An 18646-nucleotide genomic window follows, 5' to 3' on the forward strand; every position below is an offset into this window, starting at 1 on the left:
TCTAAGATATAGTCCCTATTCTTTGAATTGCATATTGAAGAAATTAAAGGCCTATTTGGTTATGTCCTTTAGAGAGGTTAGTAACCTACCCTGTGGTTCTTGATATGCTAGATAGAGTTTGTTTCCTTTTTCTTAGATGCTACTCTGTGGAAAAATATAGTATTTTCGTCCCCAATTTTAATCTAAGAAAACGTTCTCTTAAGGCACCACTCCTCCTCTTGTGATTTAAGAATCTTATTCTTCATTTGTACTAGATTTAGTATTGATTTCATAAGCTGGGCATAAAAGAAGCCAAATATTGTGGGATCGATATAAGAGGCAATATCGTGCTCGATCTCCAAAAGTTCCTTTGTTTGATCCTCCTTACACTTTTTGGTCTAGACTTGAACCATACCCTTGATTCTCTTGATATTGACACTAAAAGTATCCATTTTTTGAAGTGATGACAAGGCTTATTAGTAGATTCTAGGATTGATTAACTAATTCCTTAAAATCCTTTTCTTCTATCCATTGATGATTAAATTTGAAGGGTAAGGAGTTTTGTTTTTGAATACCCCTCCATTGAATCTTCATTGCATGATGCTCAGAGACTTCAGAAAGGAAGGATGAAGCTTCAGGAGCATCCATACTCATAGTCAAGGAAGAGTGATCTAATAATTGATAAATCCTCTTGGAAATTCCATCTTATCTAGACTGCCCATATCTCCAAGACAAGAAGAAAGGATTAGGGACAATGTCCTTGAGTAGTTTTCGATAAAATAAATCCTTAAAATACTCAGCTAGGGGATCCATCCTATATTTCTTCCCCAAACATTCTTGGGGATCCAAAGTTAAATTCAGGTCATTTGCTACAATAACATGTTACATATCTAAGATAACACTTCTATGAATTTTGACCCATAACACTTTTATGTTGATGTAGGTACATAAATGTTCAAGATTCAAACCCTTTGAATCATCTTGTGACAATATCCAGATAATATGATTCCAACGTCAGAATTGTATGCTTTGAAGAAACATATTTTCAGATTCTAGAAGGTAGTTAACCCTCCAGAAATACCAATAGTGTTGGTTGCACACAAGATCCAAAGAGGGCACAACTTCAACAAAACTTCACATGTATTTTCCTTAGAGAGCATAGTCTCTTGCAAGAGAATTAAATCAGGTGCCTTTAATTGAATGCTATAGAATAGGTATCTAGAAGTTTAGGGAAATCCCAATACCCTAATGCTGAAGGACATTATTTTCATCAAGAAATGATGAAATGGGAAGCTCCACTATAAGGTCCCAAAGTTCTATAAATCCCTCATTTGGTTTTTCATCTAATGATGGCCATGGATCAAATGGAGGGAATAATGTCTCTTTTATTATCTTAGAAAAGCATCCATTCAACTTCGCCCCAACTTCTCCACAAAGTGAGATATTTTTGTATTTGGTCTCCTTTTTCCTTATTTTCGAAGGGTATTTTTTCCCCAGGTCTTGAGATTTATTTTTTTCCTTTTCTTAAAAGAATTTCCTCTTAAGTTGTAGAAATTAATGTGAAGATTCAAAACTGCTCATGACATTTACTAAATCACAAGACTTGAAGCTACTCTACTAATCTACGAAAGTTAATTCCCATCTAAAACATGAATCATTGGCATGTAAAAGGAAACATCACACATGTACAAATATTTGTCTAGGGGAAAGAAACTACTCAAAACCCATTACTATGTGTATTTCATTAATCAAAGAATCTGGATGAATACAATATGCTTTCTCAAGCTTGAGAACAACTTGCATCTATATCTTCTATCCTCTGCTCGACTGACTGACTCCCAAAACTTAGCCAATTTTCAAGCCCTCCAAGCTCCTAATTCCTTGCGCTTTTCATCTGGGAATTAGGCCCCTATTGATTAGGAAATTCCCTCATCTAGATTTCACAATTCTTCTAGGTCCTTCCTCTGACTGCATGCACCATCTGTACACTTCAGAATATTCTACAATTGATAGTACACTACCTTGAAATCTTCATCTCAACTGGGTAGCTCGAATTCTCTACATGCATGAGTTAATTTAGGCTAATTGATTAGTTATCTAGATGATCACTGAGTGTGGTTAAAGTTCCACTTCAACAACTTGACCTTCGACTAGTTCCTCTAGTAGTTAGAACTAGTTTAACTGATCATAACTCAATTTAACATAATTCAATTTCTACAACTGAAATTAAATTAACCTAGGCTCCTAAAATTTAGGAACCCACTGCACACAACTGAGCTTCATGTCCCTAACTTAAATTAATTGAGCTCGAATCCTATTTTTTTGGAATCAACTCAAGTAAACTGAAATTCAACTCATTAATCCAAATTGACTATTCTTAACTGAGTGACAAGTGCTATGTCACCTTAGTTAACTCCTCCAAGTTGTCTACTAAAGTGAAATTTCTAATTTCCTTAATTTGATTAAGGTAAAATAAAAATTTATACCTTCTTGCTGCATTTTTAATGCTACCTACAAAATAAGGGATTATCAACCATGCCTTATCTTGCACTTGTGGAATCTACTGCATGCAACACCTCTCACTATTGTTGCTACTGCTGCAACATCTCCAACTGAGAAGCATAAAAACACAAACTTAATCAACTATGTTTGCAACTATCTACTAGGAAAATTGTGTTGTTATTGACTCTGCTACTGAGCCTCCTGCTCTGTTGTCAACACTCATGTGCACTACTTAGTATCATACTGACATTGTTCCTCCTGCTACTGAATATTTTGGGTCACCATGTCAAGGTAATGATCCATGAGGAGAATGCCTCAATGGACCCTACCCAAATTTATACAACTCTTGGACTAACGATCTACAACGCCCCACCTCACTCTTGGAGGTATGGTAGAATGTTCTCCCTCTTCCTACTTGGTGCAACTCTCCCCCTACTGGAGGTCTCCTCTTGAGCGGATGTCTCCACTCTTCATCCTATCTGCCTCTCCATTTGTGGCTGCTCCACAAATTCCTGAGGCTTCTTCTGAGGTTGCATGTTGATAGGTCTAACATGCTCCCTTTCAAAAACCATATCTTTAGGCTCTACCTCACTCCTCAAGGATTTTCATGCAGCTTCTACCTCAAGTGCATATAGGTTCTTGACTCAAATCCTAATTTTATTCACCTGTCTTATGGTTATGTGTCTCAGGAATACCTTTCCTTTGCTGAAGATCACATCATAATGACGGTCTTCCAAAACTGATCAGGTGCTCAAAATTAGGCTCAAAAATAAAAGTGTCAGAATCTTGATAAACTTAGGTTCAAATCGAAGTGCTCCTCATTCTAATTCTAATGGTGTGAACGACACACAAATCCGAGCTCATATGAAGAAGTTAGAGCAAGTCAAAGTTTAGGTTTGACTTGCTCACATGGTAGGATTGGATGACGTGGCAGGTTTCATTAGCGAATCGGGAAGCGCCAAGTGGCAGGCTGCCATTGGCCCCTACATTTCACAAATCACACATCGGCAAAGGGAGGTGTTACATAATCGGCCCTCGACAAGGTGAGGGTTGCGATGCGATAATCACATATCGCACATCGCAATAAGGAGGTGTTACAAAATTGACGCCGACAGGTTCGGGTTGCGATACGATATCACAGTTGCATATCGCAATAGGACAGGAGCTACATATGTATAATACCACTGGTTTTCCACTTTTGCAATATCTAGGATGCGATAAGGTTATAGGCTGCAGTTTAATGTCTTGTCAGGTCCGTCGTATCACAATTACACATTGCTTGTCATGTTTACATACCATAAGACCTGCCAAACTTCTCCGATTATGATTTTTGATGGAGAGTTAGTACCGATGGATTATGGTCCACTTGGCAGCAAAAGTATCGCTCAGTTAGCAGATTTTTGGAGTGAAATTGTGGGATCATGTCGGATTTGGAGTAATTTGTGGAACAAATAGTAGGAAAACTAAGAGAGGTCTTAACTTCTTCAGTTTTTCACCAAATTGGGAAAAAAAGAGAGGTTAAATGGCCATTTATGGCCATTATGGACTAATTGTAGTAGGTTTCAGAAGCATTTGAGCATTATAAACACATCCTTTTACACTTTTGAGCATAATTGAGAGGCCTAAGCCATTGGAAGCTAGACCAAGGAGACATAGCCTAGGAGGGGTGAACTACTTTATCATGTTCCTATTGTGATGTGTTTTTATGATGTTTTGTACATGTTTATGTTGTTGTTCAATCTATTATTTATGTTAAATTTCTCATAAAATTAACATAAAAACTCATTTTTTACTTGTACAAATTCATGAATCCTTAAGCACAATGAAAGAATTTTGTTTCTAATCTAAGGAGGATCTTAGAACAAAAATATAATATTCTTAATCATATCATTATGGTATTAGAGCACTAGGTTTTCTTTTTGAAAGAAATATTTAACTATATGCCAGTTTAAGTCATGCTTACAAGGTTAAAACTCAAAACATGAGAAGGAACGCTGGTTGGAAGCCCTAAAATTAGGTCAAGGGAAAGGAGAGCAAGGTTGCCACAATCTCCAACACCAGTTCAGCCTCAAGTTGTAGTTGAGACTCGAGAGATCATGTCTCATAAAGAAGAACCTACAAACATGACAGAAGATGAGAAGACATTCAGAAAGGCTTTCTTTGATATGACAAAGATGGTGAAGGTCCTTTATGAAGACATGAATACCAGGTTGCAAGGAGAAAGTTCCAAACCTCTCAAAGGAGAAGGCTCTTTAGGAGGAGGTAACGAAAAAGGAGGTAATGGAAATGGAGACAAACCTCCACCCTCTCCACCATCTTCTTCATCTTCTTCTTCACAAGCATCTTCACCCTCTTCCACTAACACAACCCTTACTCATACTCATCAAAATACTTCAAAAGGAACTGGTAAATCACCTTTTTTTAAAATTGATGTTAAATTTGAGCTACCCATGTATAATGGTGAAGTGAATGAATAGAAGCTTAATAATTGGATTCGTCAGTTGGAGGTCTATTGTAGGATTCAAAACCTTTAAGAGGATAACATATAGATTCAGTTAACTTCCTTGAGAATGGAGGGTACAACACTAGTATGGTGGGAATCAAGAACCCAAGAGGAGATTAAAAAACACGGTAAGATCTCAATTTATTGGAATGATTTAATTGTTGCAATTAAAATAAAATTCTTCCCTCTAGCTTATATGTAGAAAAGCATCATGAATTGGCAGAACTTTAGACAGCTAAAAGGTCAAAATGTGCAAGATTACGCCCAAGAATTCATAAAAAGGTCTTTGATGTTAGGTGTGGATTTGCAATCACAGGATACATTGTTGAAGTACATAGGAGGTTTACATGGTTGCCTTAGGCATACTATCTTAATGTTTAATCCCAATAATCTAGATGATGTGTGTGTGCAAGCCACTCATCTTGAGGCAAGAGGGAAAAACACCCCATAAGAAGGTAGTAAAAAGCCATTTAAGAATAAAGGAAAGGAAAAGGCTTTCAAAGGAAAGGAAAAGAAAAATGTGTCTATCAAAAAATAAGAAGAGAAAGTTACATGCAAACACTATTCCAAAAAGAGTCACGATGAAGCTCACTATTGGAAGCTTCATCCCAAAATGAGACCAAAAAGAAACAAAAATAAGGGAAAATAGAAGACAACTGCAACCACTCATTAGGATTTGGGATCCTATTCGGGTGATGAAACTAAAATCACATCCATGGGGTTAAAAGAAAAGGAATCCATTGCCAACACTAGTTCTTCAGACTCACAAAATGAAACTCCAAATGAAAAGAGGAGACTATAACTATTTCACATAAGGGTGATCTAAAAACATAACAATATTGATACGTTGTTTGATAGTGGCTCTCAATCTAGTCTTATCTCTAAAAACATTGTCAAGAGTTTAAATCTAGAAATTGTTCCACATCATAAACTGTATCCACTTGGATGGGAACGTGACAATGCGCAATTGCAGGTTACGAGAAGGTGTAAACTGAAATTCAATATCATTGCAAAATTCATAGATGAAGGGGAGATTGACGTTGTACCATTAGGTATCTGTGGCATCATTTTGGGCAGCCCGTACCTTTATGATAGGAATGATATCTTCCATCAACATGAAAAAAATATCATTTATTCGAAAATGGAGTAGAATATATTATGAGAGATCACAACAAGAAAACAAATCTTTCACTTGTTAATGCAAGGTAGATGAAAATACTGGTGAATTCGAGCAAGAATTTTATGCTTGTCATGATCAAACCCAGGAATGATGTCGATAATGAATATTTTAAAGTTTGTGATTTGAAATTGAAATCTGAATTTGTTGATGTAGTTAACCAATATGATGAAATGTTTCAGGAACCAAAGGGATTGCCTCCCAAGAGTGGAATCCAACATGAGTACAGTTGCAACAAGATTTTCCTCTTCCTAACATTGGCATGTACAATATGTCAGTGAGGGAAAGCGTAGAAATTAAGAAGCAAATTCAAGAGTTGTTGAATAAAGGGATCATCAGACCATCTTCCTTGCCGTGTGGTTCACCTATTTTCTTGGTGCCAAAGAAGGATGGGACATGGTGCATGTGCGTGGACTTTCATGAATTGAACCAAATTATGGTAAAGAACCATTAACCACAACTTCAAATAGATGATTTACTGTATCAATTGAAAGATGCAAAGTATTTTAGTAAGCTAGACCTAAGAAGTGGCTACCATCAAATTAGAATAGTTGAAGGAGACATTTGGAAGACAGTGTTCAAAACAAAATAGGGTTTTTTTGAATGGCTAGTTATGCCATTTGGCCTATTTAATGCTCCTGCTACATTCATGCATGTGATGAATGATGCGTTGAGGCCATTTCTTGATGAATTTGTCATAGTATACTTAGATGACATCTTAATTTTTAGTAAATCCCGTGTTGAACATGTCATGCATGTAAGAAAAGTACTTGATGTCTTGAAAAAAGAATAGTTGTATATGAATATGTCAAAGTGCGAGTTTGGAAAGACTTCTTTAGTTTACTTGTGTCATATTGTTGTAGGAGGTGAGTTGAAAATAGATCCCTCCAAGGTTGACATATTGTGAATTGGCCAAGGCCCAAGACAGTTACATAGGTAAGAAGTTTTCTAGGAGCAGCCCAATATTGGAGGAAATTCATTACTATTTTTTCTCTTATAGCAGCTCTTTTGCATGCGTTGACAAGCGTGAAAAGCGTTTTTCAGTGGGGACATAAATAGCAAAAGGACTTTGATGCGTTGAAGAAAAATATCATTGCATATCCCGTACTCACACTTCCAGACATGAGACGGTCATTTGAGATTCAGACAAATGCTAGTGACTACGTTATGGGTGCAGTTCTCATGCAGCATGGTAATCCTATCTGTTTTCTTTCAGAAAATTTTAATGGTGCAGTGATTAACTATCATACATATGAAAAGGAATTGTATTCATTGGTGCAATGTGTGAAAAAATGGAAACACTACTTGATGGGTAAAGAAACAATCATTCACACTAATCATCAACCATTGCAATACCTGCAATCGCAATCAAAGTTGAAGCAATCAAGGCACTTCCGATGGATGGGTTTTCTTCAACAATTCCACTTTGTAATCAAGTAAAAGAAAGATATCTACAATAAAGTCGCTGATATGCTTTCTAGGTGTATTGTTAGTGCAACTACTTTACTCAAGCATAATTCTGTTTTACATGAAAGTTATATTGAGCAATATGCATTAGATAATGAATTTCAAGATGTTTATGCAAGTTTGAGTCAAGGTAACCAAGTAGAGGAATTGGATTATCATTTTCATGATAACTTACTGTACCATCTTGGCAAGCTTTGTGTTCCACAGGGAGAAAGAGTTAACATCATAAGAGAGGCACATGCTTCTCTTATTGCTAGTCATTTCGGTGTAAGTAAGACGATGGCACATCTACAAAGGTATTTTTATTGGCCTCATATGCTTGAAAGGCTGTCTCATTTTATTAAAGGATGTTCATTATGTGCAATCATCAAGCCTAGCAATAGGAAGTTAGGATTATACACACCACTTCTAGTTCCTTAAAAACCGTGGGAGAGTATTTCTATGGAGTTTGTAGAAGCTCTTCCATTGTCAAAAATAGGTCATGATTATTTGTATGTAGTTGTGGATACATTAAGCAAAATGTGTATTTTGATGCCATGTAAAAAGCAAGTTACAGTTGAAAAAATTGCTCAGTTATTCTTTCAGAATTTTTGGGTGCATGTTGGATTGCCCACATCCATTGTTAGTGATTGAGATTCTTGCTTTGTGGGGAATTTTTGGTCAAAATTGTGGGGATTCATGAAAACCAAATTGAAAAAGATTACAACCTTTCATCCACAAACAGATGGTCAAACAGAGGTAGTGAAGAAAAAAATGATACATCTTCTTCATGGGTATGGTAGTAAGCATCCTAAGTTGTGGGATGAACATTTGCACTATATTGAACATGCTTACAACTAAACCAAGAACTCTTCCACTCAAACTTCACCATTTGAGGCATGTTTTGGATACTTGCCTAAATCTCCTTTGGATTTTATTTTTCATAAAGATGTTTCTATTGAAGGTCATAGCCACATAGACAAAGAAAGAAAATTCATTGAACAAATACAATTAGTACACCAAAAGGTTCAAGAACAGCTTGAGAAAAGCCAAGGCAAGTATAAAGAAAGGCACAACAAGCATCGTCAAGATCGTAAGTTCCAAGTTGATGATGAAGTTTGGCTTCACATTAACAAAGAGAGGCTCTAAGGAGAAGGTAAAAAGCTAAAACCAATTATATATGGTCCATTCAAAATTTTGGAAAAGATTGGTAACGATGCCTTCAGGTTGGATTTGCCTTCATATATGAAAATTTATGTTGTTGTTAATGCTGAGACCTTAAGGTTGTATGAGCCTCCTTTGATTGAATATCAAGGAGATAATATTCAAATTCCATCTATTGAAGACTTTTCTCTAGAATTCCTTGATGTGCTTCAGCAAGACACTATACTTGATAGAAGAATAAGGACATCAAAAAGGGGAAGTATCGATTATCTTCAAGTGGGGATCAAGGGTAAAATTCCTTCAAAATACAAATGGATAGAGGTTGGAAAGGTGATGGAACTATACCCTCACCTGCTGGACAATTCAAAGTGATCCTTTTGGGGTCCAAAAGGCTTCCAGTGGGGAGTAGTGATTAGGTGCTCAAAATTAGGATAAAAAATCAACGTGTTAGAATCTTGGTAAAATTAGCTTCAGATCAAAGTGTTTGTCATTCTAGTTTCAACGGTGTGAACAAAAATCAAATCCGAGCTCATATGAAGAATTTAGAGCAAGTCAAAGTTCAAGTTTGACTTACTCACAAGGCAGGATTGCATGATGTGGCAGGTTTCATTAGCGAATGGGGAAGTGCTAAGTGGCAAGCTTCCATTGGTCCCTACATTTATCAAATTATTCATCGACAAAGGGAGGTGTTATAGAATCGACCCCTGACAAGATGATGGTTGCGATGCGATAATCACATATCACACATCGCGACAACGAGGTGCTAGAGAATCGACCCCAGCAAGTTCCGGTTGCAATACGATATTGCAATCAAATATCTCAATAGGACATGTCCTGCATATGTATAGGACTACTGGTTTTCTACCGATTGCGATATCCCAGATCTGATAGGGTTATAGTCTGCAGTTTAATGTCCCGTCGGGTCTGCCGTATCACAATTGCACATCTCTTGCCACGTTCATAGACCATAAGACCCGCCAAAATTCACCGATTGCAATTTCCAATGGACAATCGATGCCAATGGATTATGGCCTGCCATGCAGAAAAATTCTCACTAATTTATTGGATTTTTGAAGCGAAATTGTGGGATCATGTCGGATTTGGAGCAATTTGTGGAACGAATAGTGGGAAAACTAGGAGAGTTCACAACTTCTTTAGTTTTCCACCAAATTGGAAAAACAAAAGAGGTTAAACGACCAATTTTCGACATTTTGGACTGACTGGAGTAGATTTCATAAACATTTGAGCATTGTAAACACATATTTTCACACTTATGATCATAATAGAGAGGCCCAAGCCATTGGAAGTTGGACCAAGGAGACATAGCCCAGGAGGGGTGAACTCCTTTATCATGTTCCTATTGTGATGTGTTTTTTATGATGTTTTGTACATGTTTATGCTATTGTTCAGTCTCTTATTTATGCTAAATTGCTCATAAAATTAACATAAAAACTCATTTTTCACTTGCAAAAATTCATGAATCCTTAAGCACAATGAAAGCATTTTGTTTCTAATCTGAGGAGGATATTAGCACAACAATCCAATATTCTAAATCAGATCAAAATCTGTAATGGATACAAGATTATTCTTTAGACCCATAACAAGCATCACATCCTTGAGTCTGAGAGGGGATCCAGAATCCCTCTGAAAGGTGACTGTACAAATCCCGATCCCATTCTACCTTCTGTCATCTCCAAAATCAATTTTCATATGGAGACATTTCTCCTCCAAGTCACTAAAAAGATCTCTATTCCCTGTCATATGGAACGAAGCACCACTGTCAAGATACCACACACTTCCCATCACTATGTTGGACATGCATGTAATGAGAGTAAAATCAAGCTCAAATTGTGAAACTAAAGCTGCACCTGCTGCTACTACTGTAGACTCCTTCTTGCTTGCCTTCCTCTGTAGACACTTTGTGGCATAGTGCCTGAATTCATGACAATGAAAGAAATTTATTTTGGACAAGTCATTCTACTTTCCCACTTAGCTGGAATGGGCCTCACCTTGGGACTTCTTCCCATTGGCCTTCTTTCCCTTGCTGACTAATGAAAAGTCCTATTCCTCTTCTTTGGAAGAGGTCCCATCTCTAGTATTCCACCTTATTTCTTCCTTCACTAGATCGAACCATAACGAATCCCAAATTGATAGTTTCTCTATACCATTTATAGAATATTGATAATTATTCCAGCTCTTGGGAAGGCACAAAGGGGATAGAGCTACCAAGTCTTCTTTAGGGACATTAACACCAACCCTGCCAAGTTCATCATGACATTGTGTAAACCTTCTAGGTACTACAAAATTATGTCATTCTTTTGCATATTGGTACTTCGAAGCTTGTACTTGAGTGCTATCTTCCTATGGTCACTATTGTTCTTGAACAATTCTATCAGTGCTTTCCACATCGCGAACGAAGTCTCTTTTTCATGGAGATTCGAGACAATATGATCTGGAAATCCCTCCAACATGATTCTCCTTGCTTTGGAAACCTCCTTCTTCCACTGAGAAATATTATGAGCTTATATGCTTGGGGTTTTTATAAATCTGTCTTGATGTATTCTAGCATCCCATTACCATCCAATACTACCTCTATGCAGATCTTCCATGCAAAAAAATTTGAGGTGCCTTCTAAGACATACTCAAACCTGAGTCCATTGAAAGCCATCTTCTTAGTCCTGAAGAAAAACTGCAATAATGATCTTCAAATTCGAATATCCTCCAATGAAATCTTTGAAATCTATGCTCTACAATGGTTCTAGCTCTGATACCATGTAGAAAGTAAAGTGTAGATTCAAAACATCTCATAAACTTTGCTAAATCGCAAGACTTGAAGCTACTCTAATGATCTGTGGAAGTTAATTCACCATCTAAAACAAAAAACATTGACATGCAAAAGGAAACATCACACACACACAATGATTTATCTAGGGGAAAGAAACTACCCAAAACCCCTTACTATCTGTATTGCATTATTGAAAGAGTCTAGATGAATATAATATGCTTGCTCAATCTTGAGCACAACCAACACCTGTATCTTCTATCCTCTACGTGACTAACTCACTCTAGCCAACACTTAGCCAATTTTCAATCCCTCCAAGCTCCTAATTCCTTACATTGTTCCTCTAGGAATTAGGCCCCTATTAATTAGGATATTACCTCATCTATATTGTGCAATTCTTCTAGGTCCTTCCTCTTACTACATGCATGATCTGTACACTTTGAAATTGTTTATGAATAATAGTACACTACCTTGAAATCTCCATCCCAATTGGGTAAATAAAATTATCTAAATGCATGAGCTAATTTAGGTTGATTGATTAGTTATCTAGGTGATTACTGAGTGTAGTTGAAGTTCCACTTCCACAACTTGACTTTCCACTACTTCATCCAGTAGTTAGAACTACTTTGACTAACCATAATTCAATTCAACTGAATTAAGTTGCTAACATTGAAATTAACTCAACATAGGCTCCTAAAATTTAGGAACTCACTACACACAACTAAACTTCATGTCCTTAACTCGAATTAACTAAGCTTGACTCCTATTTCTTTGGAATCAACTCAAGTAAACTGAACTTCAACTCATTAACTCGAATTGATTGTTCTTAAGTTAGTGACAAGTGCTATGTCACCTCAGTTAACTCCTCCAAGTTGTCTGCTGATGTGGAATTTCAAATTTACTCAATTTGATTAAGTCAAAATCAAAATTAAGAATTTCTTGGTGCATTTTCAACATAAGTGATAGGGGTTCAAGACTCATAGAAGAGGCACTAGCAATACATTCAAGTTTGACATCTAGAGATAGGGGAGATTGTTCCAAATTTAGTTCATGTTTGAGTCTAATAGGGTAAAGGAGAGATAATTTCCTATGGGAATGATCTAAATAATCAATATGTGAGGATAAAGGCGAAGGGGAATTCCCAACCTAGTTATGGATTTGAGTTGCAGCTGTTGAGAAAGGAATACTATCTTTTTGGTTGTGAAAAACCGGCTTAGGACACAAATCCTGTTGACCTAGTTACCTCTATCATAGTGACCTCCATTCAATTGGAGAGGGAAACTGGAAATATGTGCGCAATGCTTTTCACCCATTACATCTAAATGTGACACCCAAGAAGTCTGCCTGTAGTCTTATTGAATAAGTGCCCCAAAATATATCAATTGCCCAAGGAAAACCACATGAAAGATCAACCTTAACTAAGAACCAAGCCACAATTTTACCTAGAAATCTAATGCAACCCTCATCCACATAATAGATTTTTCCAATCCTGCTAGAAATCACCGAGGTAGTCTTCTTAGATCATAGCTCCAACATGAGTCCAGGGAGTTTAGACCACACAAATTTTATTTTAAGGCATTCCATAATTGGGTCAAACACAACCTTCCATTTCTATAATATTAGGGAACCACATCCCTTAACCCATGGCATAACTAGGATGATGTTTGCATCATGTTCTGTTAAAACATGGAAACCAAACTACCCGTTGACTAGGACACTGACTTTAGGTCTATATCCTAAGAGAGAGAACCAATTTATGTGTGTCCATTTCTTCATCTGCACTCCATTATATGATGCATACTCCTAATGCCCCACCAGGACCTACTTTTTCAGTCTAACAAATTTATCCGAGAATATGTCTACCATGAGGATTAATTCTTGATTTCTTCTTGAGCCTTTGTGGGGTTCATGTTTCTATTATTTTCCTTTTGATTCTAGGTAACTTGGGCTGATATATGGGATACATTAGCCTCTAGATATAAATCCTATCGAACAATTTTTCCATGGACTAGCTCAAGTGTTGGTTTTGGACCTTTGTTCCTATCGGAGAAATCATTTTCTATGGAAATTGTAATGTCTATGAGTTCCTCCATGTTTGCTCAAAATAACTCTATTGATTATCCATGTAGATGATTGATTCGACGCGCTCGCCTACCCCAATTCAAATGTTGAAAAATGGCCAATTATAATTATGAATTGTTGCTCCACTAATGGGAATAATTATCTTTACAATGGACCCCACCAGCTACACCCAATTAGAATTTTATGATTGTTCTTTGTAGGTTCACTTCCAAAAATTAGAGTCACTTAATAGTGGCTATATTTCTCACATCGACTCCCACGAATTAGTTGGATTAATTCAGAAAGTACATTGAAGACTGTGCTCCGGAGATATGGACATATTATCATTTTGTTTTTGTTTTCTCTAGGCACTATTCTAAGGTTGTCTATTAGTTCCAAACTTAAACTCTTCTCTTGTGCACATGATTTGAGGTCGCCTTCTAGTCTTATCACCCCCTAAAGGAGTACCAGTGACGATGCCTAGCTTCAGTCCATTCTTTGAGGGACATAATTTTCCAGATTCATATTTATTTACCTATCAACCACCTTCTTAATTTCACTAAGAAGCCATGAAAACCTTAGGAGTTCTTATTAGAGCACCATAGAAGTGATCCCAGAGGGCTAGATGAAAACCATAAGAAATTTTTTTATTTATGCCTCTTTGGAAACAATTTTGGAATATTACTGATTAATTTTAGTCCCTAATGCCACTACAAAGATATCACTCTTGACTCTATGAGGAAATTTCATGCAACCAACAAAACCAACTATTACACCACCCGATACTACATTTGATCCACCTTCCCGTACAACTACACTTAAAGAAGCCATCCTTGAATTCCTTATTCTCCTCGCTCTCAATAGGTTCTTCCAAGAGTTGTTTTAAAGTTTTTGTAGGATTCATGGTCTCTTAGTTTTTTGGGATTATGACTTCATTACCCATAAACATTTTCTTACTATAAGTCCCAATGTCTATGATTATAACATGTAGTATACAAATTGCTCCAATGACCAGTAACACTAGTTGTAGAATTACAAATATATTGAGAGTGAGTATTCATATCATCCACATTATCCATTTTTAAGTCTATGTTTCAAGTCTATAACAAGACCCATCTTCATTTAATAATAAAATAACATTATTATTAAATTTATCATTTAACAATTATTCTTCATAAAATATCACTATAATAATATTGATCATTAATTATTCTAACATTAAAACTTATAAAAAATTAAATAAAAATTAAACATTAAAATATTTGTTTTTTATTACTTTTATGCTTATTTCTGATTTATATTGTTTCTTGGAAATTTTCTTCTTTCATTTTAGGGTTTTGTGGTTGGCTCTCCTCCTTTTCTTGGGTCCATCCCATATTTATTTTGCTTTCAGCCTTCTCTTCTTTGTATATTGGTCCTGAAGATGAGTCCTATTATAGACTCAAAAGATAGACTTAAAAATGGATACTGTGGATAATCTGAATACTCACTCTTAAAATGCTCACCATAGAAATCTAAAAACTCTCATTAGTACCCTATACGGAAGTTACAAATATATTGTTCCAATCCATATCTCATCAGCTTAAGGGTCATGCTGCTTACCATAGAGCATCTGGCTAAAACCAACAATTGTTGTCTATCTTTGGCACTATTTTCAACTATAGCGGACTCCAAGGAGGGATCTCATTGTACCAGGACACACACCCATTCTTACTAAGAACTCCAGTAACACATCCATTAAGTATTCTCAACACGATGTGGACCACTCACTACCTCACAAAGAAGACACCGCATCCAGAACACAGACGATCTTACATTCATGGCGAAAACATCATGAAGCATCCAGTTAAAACCAATAGTTTTCGTCTAACTTTAGCACTAGCTTCAACTATTAACGGCTCCATGGAGGGATCTCTTTTTTCTAGAACACACACCAATTCTTTCTAATAACTCTAAAAACACTTTTGCTAAGTCCACTTAGCTCCCTGCGCACCACCAAGGAATTATCCTTGGGAGTGGGACATTATCATTTTATGTAAGAAGGAAAAAATAATGTCATCATCACTACTAATTTTAAATTCACATGATTTAAGTGATTTTCTCAGTTCCTTGTGTTTATATATCTCTCTATTCATGGTCACAACTATTTTTTTATATTATTATACAATGGCTAGTCCCATATCTAGGTACATTACACTCTTGTTTTCTTGACCAAAGATATGTCTTGGCACCCCAACACAATAAAATTCCACACACTTTTTATTCCAACCAAATAGAAAATTAAAGGAGATACATGTAAATGATTACTACAAAAAACAATTGCAAACGATGGCTTCAAATAACATTTTATTTATAAAAGGAAATTAAGGGATAAGGCGACAATATTTATGTTGGCATGGAGCAAAGACTAGAGAATGACATCATGATCTGCAACAATAGTATTTTTAAATACCAAAAACTATTGTTAATGCATTATCAGATGTCCAAAAGGTGGGTTTGGGCGATGATATATAAAGTCCAATATCCAATCATAGGTCACCACATAAGAAAATAGTTGGGGTCCATGCTTCCCATTAGATGGTTACGTTGTGTTAATAGAGACACTACTTGTGGCTTGATATGGCCTCCTTTCCATCGATCTTATTGGAAAGCTCGCCTTCATTGATTGCAAAGTTAATTGTGTGTGGGCAAGGGTGATGTGGGACCCTGGTGATTTTTGTGAGTTGTTGGATTTCTCCACCATTTAATGGTTGTGGCTTTATTGGGCCACTGATATATCTATATCTATATCTATATATCTATATCTATATCTATATATATATATATATATATATATATATATATATATATATAGATATAGATATATCAGTGGCCCAATAAATCCACAACCATTAAATGGTGGAGAAATCCAACAACTCACAAAAATCAGCAGGGTCCCACATCACCCTCGCCCACACACAATTCACTTTGCAATCAATGAAGGGGAGTTTTCCAATAAGATCGATGGAAAGGAGGCCATATCAAGCCACAAGTAGTGCCTCTGTTAACACAACCTAACCATCTAATGGGAAGCATGGACCCCAACTATTATATATATATATATATATATATATATATATATATATATATATATATATATATATATATATATATATATATATATATATATATATGTCTACATTGTGAATGTGTGGAGGATCCCTTACATATTCCCATAACGATATATTATTTTATGATTTTGTGCTAGGGTGCGTGTTGGTCTTGTGGGTGCATGAGATGAATTCCAACGTGGATGGCACAGTGGCATTTAGGATAGAGTAATGTGTTTGGTGAGTATTATAATAACGTGGAATTGGGTGTCGAGGTGGTTGGACCATGTAGGTAGCATATGTATTAGTGTTTGTGATATGGCTAGGATAGCACTATGGGAAGGAAAAGCCTATGGAAATTTTTGCAACATGCTTGGCTACAAAAAAATTCATACAAAGGTTGATAAGACATGATGGTTTGAAAACATGAACTGCATATAGGAATACGAGTTAGCATGGTTTCAATGGGTTGTGTTATCATTCCGTGATTTTGAATATTGGAAGGACAAAGTCACAAAAGATACATCAAACCACTTTGGAGTGTAGGATCTAACCCTCCTAGACCTAGAGAGGGCTCTCTCTGTATATTTAGGATTTAGCTTTATTTCCAATGCTTTAATGTCTTAGGCTATATAAAATAATGAAAGAAATTTATCACTTGATTGTTTGGTTGTTTGTTTGTTTGGTTGGGGTATATCATATTTGAATCCTTTCTGTTGGGCTATGGGGTCAAAGGCTGGGTGGTAACATCAATTTTCCAGAGCATTTACAAGGCAAGCTAACTGTCTTTACTGGATCTAAATGTAGAGTGAGAAATGAGATGACAGAAAAGTAATATCAGTAATGATTAAAAAGTAGTGAAGTATTTTTCAATCATACATTAGAAACAAAATTTAGATTGCAAACACAGATAGAAGTAAAGTGCTCCAACAACATATCTTAAACTATAATTTTTGCTTTACAATAAGGCTTAATGATGCATAAATGAATAAAACATAGATACGTTCAACACAAAAAGGAAGACATCACCAGGTCAAAACAGATCAAGTATCTTGCAAACAGTCCTTTTTATTGATGCTCTAACTCAAAATTACAGTGCTCCAAAGAGGAAAGATCATTCAAATGACTTGGGTCCAACCCTCTAATACTTCCAATGCATGAAGTATTTAACAGAAACCTACAATAATTTCCTTATACACTTGGCAATCTATTATTAATTACACTAAAAGAAAATCGACTAGTGTAACCACGAAGAGGCCACGCTGAGAAAACTGGGACATCTGGTCCTCCTTTTTAGGCATGATATTGCTTGAGAAATTAATTTAACTATAGTGGCCCTATTGATGTGGTTGGTGCTGAAGTCAGATCTATGTTTTCACTTCAATAATCCTTGTCCCATTCTTCTTGATAATCACACAGATCACTCCATGCTTCTTCATCTGGAATCTTGATCTTCATTCGCCTCCTGTATATTTCATTAGCTTCAGTGTATTTTTCAAAAGTTGGTTTGACTACAAAAATATGCTCCAATTCATGTTCAATGTAGATCTGATTGTTGATAGCTTCTAGCAAATTCCTTTCCTATTATGTTGCCTTTGATATTGGAAAGATTTGCAGCATTCATGGCTATGCCCTAGAGTCTCTTGACATAGTCCTCTCTGGCCATGAGTTTTTCATTTATGATAAATAGAGAGGGGAGACCTTTCTGATTTAAAGGTTGAATTCTGTTGAAGAGCCTGTTCACTGTCAGCTCAAAATTTTGGCATTTTTCTTCTAGCTGTACATTCAAGCTCTTCTTAGTCAGCACCTTCTTCACTTGAAGTATAGTCCTTGTCCTGTTTGCTACTCCTAGTTCTTCCATCTCATACATGTTTCTTGAATTTATAAATTTGATTATCCCATTGGTTGTTGTTGGCATGTCTCCGATGTCTTCATTTGTAGCT

This window comes from Pinus tabuliformis, chromosome 9 (genome assembly GCF_031772625.1).
Source record: "Pinus tabuliformis cultivar Carrire ecotype Pingquan chromosome 9, CPIR1, whole genome shotgun sequence".
Classification (NCBI taxonomy): domain Eukaryota; kingdom Viridiplantae; phylum Streptophyta; class Pinopsida; order Pinales; family Pinaceae; genus Pinus; species Pinus tabuliformis.